Source organism: Camellia sinensis, chromosome 3 (assembly GCF_055761805.1).
Source record: "Camellia sinensis isolate YWXY chromosome 3, ASM5576180v1, whole genome shotgun sequence".
Classification (NCBI taxonomy): domain Eukaryota; kingdom Viridiplantae; phylum Streptophyta; class Magnoliopsida; order Ericales; family Theaceae; genus Camellia; species Camellia sinensis.
Window position 1 is genome coordinate 55,871,950 of NC_138963.1, and position 7,443 is coordinate 55,879,392.

The window sequence follows — 7,443 nt, forward strand, 5'->3', positions numbered from 1 at the left end:
ATCACATAGTAAATCTAGGCTAATAACCGAAATAAGAACGCATAAAGTTTTCAAAAATAGATATCATGGTTAGTAGAGGCCGATCTTGGATCGGGCGAGCAGGGGTGCTCACGAAGTGACCTTCCCCAATCGTACCCAAGTTCTCGAGCCGAGGCAACTTTGGTGACGACGGACACGTGGCCTTAGGCAACGAGTCAGGATTTCCTAAATTTCTCCAAAATAAAACATTTAGGTGGCGACTCTGTATCTGGCAAAGCAGTCCATGTTTGGCATTTCTTTCAAAATCTGTTTTCTCAAAACGATTTGCCGGATTTGGACTCTTTGGTTCAGATTTAGAACCGTGACAATTAGAGAGTCCTGAACTGTGGTGACCCCAATATGAACAGAACCGGGGGGGGACTCGTCCTCCCGGGGCGTTCGGGGACGTCTACAGTTTCTGGCGGCTCTGCTGGGGAGTTAGAGAACTTGACTCGAACTCATGATATCTTGTTTTGACTACACTTGTGTGTTTCTTTGCATTGCATGTGCATTGGTGCGCCTAGGACACCGTGTTTGCCATCTGCTATTCCTGAACCGTTTGCCGGAGGCTTGTCTTGTCAAGGCATGACCATAAGGCTGACCGGTTATGGGCTCTGCCAGTATGGGAACACAAACCCCAGTTTTACCGGGGCACCCTTTTTGACCATTCGACCTAGTGCATATTCGGAATCCATAGTGACCATTCCAAGTTAGGACAAGTTGCTTACCCGATTTAGGTTGTTTGAAACCGCTGCGTGCGTAGTGAAACCCTAGCTCCTGACAAAATAGGACAGGGAAACCCTCCCCCAACATAGGGGTGTTTTGGCTCTCAATTATCTGCTATGTGCTTTTAGAGTGCGTCTCTACAGGGAATGCATGTATCAGTTTGCAAGTTTGAGTATCAGGCCTGTGGGCATCAGGATCAGTATTTAGGGAATCAGTTTTACCTGAGGGTATCAGTTTACAGGCAGAATTTTGGGGTAGAATTCAGTAGGAGGCACAGTCATCCTGTTATGCTCATATCTGTTTTGGTGAAATCAGGCTGAGATGCTGCATGTTTTCTCTTTTGCTAGATAGTCCTGGAACTATAGCTTCAGAAGGCTTCGATATCCCCCCGGGTACATTGGACTAGTGCTAATAGACTTTGTTAGGTCAGAAATTCAATTCAAGGGCAACCAGTGTTCTTTCGCTGAGGCAAGGCAAAGAAAAGCCAGTCAGGGCTCACCGGTTCATCTGATCCGTCAGTCACCAGTCACATCACCTTTGTTCAGACTCAGCAGACCGTGATGGTACAGGGTTCGGAAGAATTTGTGGTCGTGATAGCAGCGCTAAATCAGGGAACTGCCATGCAGGTTGAGACCAGTATTGAAATGCAGCGCCCATCTGGGGCATCTGCCTCACATCCAGCTTTAGGACCCCAGCCGAACTTTGACCCACTTCCGCCAACTGAAGATTTGCAGGGTCCAGATCCTCAAGAAGGGTTGGCTCAAGCCCGAGTTTTCAAACCCCTGGTGCAGCCTAATGAGAGGCTTTATCCCCTTGATGTTAATGAGCTCGATCTGACCGCAGTGAAAATTGCAAACCTTGAGAAGCAATTCAAAAAGGTACATGGCCTTAACTCCATTCCCGACATTGAAGATGGGTACACCGAGATTGCCGTACGGCTCCTAGACAGATTCAAAATGCCACATATTGACCGTTTCATGGGTCTAGAGATCCTATGGTACATATCCGGCTTTTCTTGGATATCCTGAAGCCGATGGGTCTGACTAAGCCACATAAACTCTCTCTGTATGGAAGAACCCTGTCGGGTGTAGCAGCCACTGGGTATGCCAAATTGGAGGATACAGTGAAGCAAAACTGGGAAGAACTGGCTGAGGCCTTTGTCGATCAGTATTCCTACAATACCCAAGTTGAAATGACCATCCAAGAGCTTGAAGCAACTCGCCAGAACCCAACAGAGCCTTTTGTGGAATTCATTGCGAGGTGGAGAGCAAAGGCAGCACAAATGACAGATCATCGCCCTTCTGAGAGAGATCAAGTGCAGATGATGGTGCGAAACCTCGAGCATGATATGTTGCAAAAGCTGATAGTCGCTCCGCTATTCACTTTCAAAAGTTTGCGTGAACTGGGGGTTCAGATCGAGAATGCGTTCAACAGTGGGATCATTCCCAGAACAAGTGAAGCGACAAGGAGGGTGATTTCAGGGAGTGCCAATGCTGGTAGTAGCGCTATTCCCAAACCCGCAGAAATCAATACAGTTGCCACAGCCAACCCTTTTGCCAATCCAAGCCTACAAACCGGCAGCCCAGGCCGAGCTCAAGGCAGAACTTTCACCCCTCTCTATATGAGCCTGACTAGCGCACTAAGAGTCTTGATGGAAAGAGGCCATCTCAAACCCCTCGATCCTCAACCTCTGCCTGACCCACTCCCAGCCAGACATAACCCCTCCAAGTACTGTGTGTACCATCAGCAGGGCAGTCATGGCACCGACCGTTGCTACCGCCTTCGTCACGAGGTCCAAAATCTCATCGACAACCGGACAATAGCTCCACCTTTAGACCCCAATGACCAAGTACCTCATCCATATCTCAATCTAATCCATACACTGGCCGTCCCTTACGACCCCAGCATATACATCACCCCAGTCCATCTACCCAAGCCTGAGGTGTTTATCCCAGAAAGCATGGACTTATGCATGATGGGTGCATCTGAACCCCAATCATCTCAAACCTGTGAGCCCATCACTTTTGAGTTGATGAGAATGATCGAAGATCTTCAGAAAACTGTGGCAGACTTAGCCTTTGGAATTTTGGCTCCATCATCGACCACATCATAGGCTAGAAGTTTCAATCCAAAAGGCTCCTTAATCTTAGAGCAAGCTGCAACTGAAAAGGGCCAACCTGAAACCATCTCAGATCTGGGTGTTGGCGTGTCGACAACAACTGGGCTCCGCTCGGATATAGCGACCCGATCCTTTGATAAAGTGGAGGCCAGTGGTAAGAACAAGGTAGGGGTAGACATTGATCCCCATAAACACCTCATGTGGGCTGTTGAGGCTTTGAAAGCCGAAGGACTGAACAAACAGCAAGTGATTGCAGTTGTTGCAAAGACTGTGGATGACACTTTCACTACTCAAGTTGGGGGCAGTCTGAATCAAAGGGAAAATCGGGAGAAGGGCCGTCATACCAGAGACGATCCTGTTAGCTCTAATCCTCCACTCGGAAGAGATCAGCAAGCTGGGCCAGCACCTGCCAATCTCTTTTCTGGTGCGCCCAGCAAAAATCCACAAACCTTGAAGTACCATCCTCGAGGTCGGAGGGTCTTCCATGCCCTCTATATGCCTTTGTCCAAAGCTCTCCAAATCCTTGTTGGACAAGGCCATCTCAAACCCCTTGAGCCTCGGCCTCTCCCGAACCCTCTTCCGGCTACACATGATGCTACCCAGTACTGCGCGTACCATCAGCAAACTGGCCATACTACCGACAACTGCTTTCGTCTTCGCCACGAAGTACAGGATCTGTTCGACAACGTGGTCATCCTCCCGCCGAACTCAGCAAAGTCTATCGGCACTGGATCGGTGAACTTGGGGGATAATATGATGTGATCAGAGGATGAACCAGCTGCGGGTGGCGCTCGATTAACTCCAGACGTGGGAATGGCATGCACTGTTCTGAGCAATATGCAAACACCAGTTTTTGTGCTTTCTAACTTGGGTATTGAGTCAGTCTTGTTGTTTTGTATAGAGTCAGTCTTTTTGTTTTGGGTCTGTCTTGGTGTATCGAGTCAGTCCTGTTTTGTTGGAGTCGAGTGATTTCAGGGGTGTTACCTCGGACATCACTTACTTGTTTTGTGTTTGTCTTTTTGTTTTCTTTTGAGTCTGTTTCTGCCTTGGAGCCAGTTGTGCCAACAGATTCTGATTGAAATAGCAGTGATTTTCACACTCTTGTGTTTGCTTCTGCCGTGTGCTAGTTGTGCCGGGATTTGAATGAAACGACAGTGCATTCCACCTGCTCTCTTGTGCCTTGAAATTATTGCATTGACCTAAGTTTTTCAAAACTTTTTTTTGAACACTGCGGTGAAAACGAATAGGACGGAATTTCTCGGGTTTTGCAAAAATTTGATCAATTGAGAGAAAGAGAGGCATGCTAAGCCCTTAATGAATGAAATCATGCTTGTTAGTGTGAATACTGGGAAGGATCCTGGCTTGATCCAGATTGGTTCTATATTGTCTTCAGCGCAAGCGACTAGTCGCTTTCTTAAAACATTTCAAAAAATATTTTGCGCGGTCCTGCGAAGACCTGTATAGAATCGCTCTTGAGATTGTGCAGCCTAGGATCGCTCTCAGCCTCGAGACTCGACCCCTTGCTTTCAAACCTCGAACTCTGACTCAAAAAGTTCAAAGGTCAACCATAATGTGAGGCCTGCGTGGCCAGATTCGAAGCAGCCCTCGAACTAGGGGCAAGAAAAGTTAGATCAAGAAGATCAAGTGTTTTCAAAGGAAGCTTGCGAAGCTAGATCAAAAGCCCTCAAACTAGGGGCAAAACTATCAAATGTGCTCGAAGAGTCAAAAAATTGGGATGTTTCTCAAGCTAACAAAGATCGGAAAGAATGCCAAATCCCAGAGGGAAAGAGAGAAAAAAGTATTGCTAAAGAAAAACTGAGTTCCGATCTACAACACTAAGGGCAAATTCAGCCTCCACGGGATGGACTCATGCATCGTTAGCGAACAGCAGCCACTCTCTTGGATTCAGACGGATTCGAGATCTCAGAACCATTTGACATGGACCAAGCTACACTTTTACCCTTGAGAGGCTCGCTGGGCCGAAAACCCGGAAGGGCGACCCAGGCAAAAGTTAGAGCAAGAAAAAGAACAAAAAAAAAAGAAGAAGAAAAATGCAAAGAACAAAAAAAAAGAAAAGAAGAAAAAGAAAAAAGATTAAAAGAAAAGAAAAGAAAAGAAGAACATAGCTCGCAAGGTTGAAAACCCGAAAGGGCGTCCTTGGCAAAAGTTAGAGCGCAAAAGGAGAGGTTAATACCCGAGTGTACCTTAACCCTGAACTACGTAAGGCTTGATTCCCATCTTTGGGATACGTAGGCAACTTCATTCTGAAGTCCAACCGTAAAACACTTCAAATTGATTATGCCCATGTAATGGTTTTGATCATCTTCGCTTTCTCTGTATCCGAGAATTTGGTTGTGTTTGTCACTCTGAGGACTGACTTCAATGCGCTGCAGTGCCATTCAAACAAGGGGCAACTTTCCGTTATCATACAACGCGCTATGGCATTATTCAAACAAGAGGCAACTTTCCGTTGCCATTCAATGCGCCGCAGCGCCGTTCAAACAAGGGGCAACTTTCCATTGCCATGCAGTTCCCCTCAAGCAAGGGGCAATTTTCCTTCGAATCTGAGGTTGTGCATCTCGAGAGTGGGTTCTATGCTTGTTGAGCAGTGGCCATTTGAAAAAACAGTTTTTAGGAATTTTTACTAAGGTTGACTAATCTTCTCTCGAAAACTATTCCATTTTTCCAAAACTGGACCTTTTTCTTGGACCCGAAAAAGAAAAAATTTCAGTGCTCATAACCTAACTTGCATGATTTTGAATCAGAAAATTGAACAAGCGTGTTAATCTAACTCTCATTTTGGTTGAAATTTTTTTAGTAGAAAGCCAAAAACAAAAATGGTCAAAATGATGAACTAAGGGCACAATTGAGTCAGGTGTTCTGTCTTTTCCCCATTGTCAACATACATGCCAGAAAAGGCACCATACTTGCCAAGAAGGGCACTCTACCTGCTAGAAACGAGACCACTGAAGCTGACCACAAAAGGGTAGAAAGCTCTCACATCCTCCAAGAAACGAGGCATCAAGCCAAGTGCGAAGCACGAGCTGGAATGGGGCAAGATATTACGCTCCCTCATCTGGACAGATCTAATCACGTCCAAACTCCCCAGCAGAGCATCATCAACCGATGTCAGCTGCAGATTTGCTATACACCCAGTTGTAGCGCAATGCCTCTGTGGGAGGAATTCACTAGCTGTGTGCAGAAGAAAGAGAATCTAGCAGAACGCTATGGGCATGAGCCCGCAACTTCTTGTTTATCCATCAACCACCCAGGGAAGGGATAAAAAATGAGAGATTAAGGAATAGAGAGATGTGCGCTGAGAGAAAAAGTGAGGAAAAGGGTTTTGTGAGAAAAGTTGAGCCTGAGGGCCGAGTGATGTACGAATCACAAATAAGAAAGGGCGGGAAACAATACCCGAAGAAACTGGCTCCTCATGCAGCAAGAGGTATCTTGCCTTTGTAACACAGCTGAGTGTTGTGTCTGTGTGTTTTGTTTGTCTCGATTCTTGTTTTGAGGCGTTTGAGTGTCAATAAATGTGTTTAGGTTGTTTTACCTTGTTTTTCCTTTGTTGAGTTGTGTTTAGGTTGTTCTACCTGTGTTTTCCGTTGTTGAGTCGTTTTGGCTGTGGTCAATTGTAGGCTCAATACCCGGTTAAGAATTCATTTCTCAATTTCAAAATGAATCGTTTTGTGCTTAGAAGTGCTGTGTCGTTCTCCACATTTGTGCAAAACAAGATTTTGTTCTTTCAAAACAAAAAACCGCAGGGTTCTACCCAGGTCATGTGAGAACAGTAAAACCAGGACCTATCTGAAGCTATATGGGTTCCAGACTGCAAAGCAAAAGAAAAGAGGAAAAATTTGGAGCATCCGAGTTTGTTTCAACTTCTACAGGTTTCGTTTTTGCATCCCGTCTTTTCAGATCAGATTGTCTGTTCAGACTGAGCTGTGTGCCGAGTAAACCGAACACTGTGTTATGAGTTGCGTGTTCAGAATAAGCAGTGTGCTGATACGAGCTGTGTGTTCAAAGTGAACAGAATACTGTGTTGACTGTTTCACTGTTTCAAGCCAGAATGCCGATCAGAAGTACTCTCCTTGAATACCATTCCCCGTCAGAGTAAAGCGGTTTACCGCCACTCACTCCATGAGGTGCTTTCTAAAGTGTCACTTTGTTTGTTTATTGCATTCCCCAAACGTCATGCTCTACATCGCTTGTAACATGTACTGTATCATCGCACTTATTGCATTCATTTGCATCTTGTATTATCTCTTATTGTTTATCCTTTTACGCTGGGCAGCGTTTAGGATCGTGGTCCCCCGGGACTTAACTTAGGATGCGTGGAACGTGCTCGTGAGTTACCGGACCTCTTCTCACGATTTCAGCGTGGTTAGAGTTTGTTCATTCCTCACACGATTTCAACGTGTTTGGAATTTGTTTACCTCTTCTCACGATTTCAGCGTGGTTAGAGTGTTCTTTTCGTCACACGATTTCAGCGTGTTTGGAATTTATCCCAGCTTGCGTTATAGACGCGCTGGGCGGGTTATTGTTGGACTTCCTCTCACGATTTCAACGTGGTTTGAGTG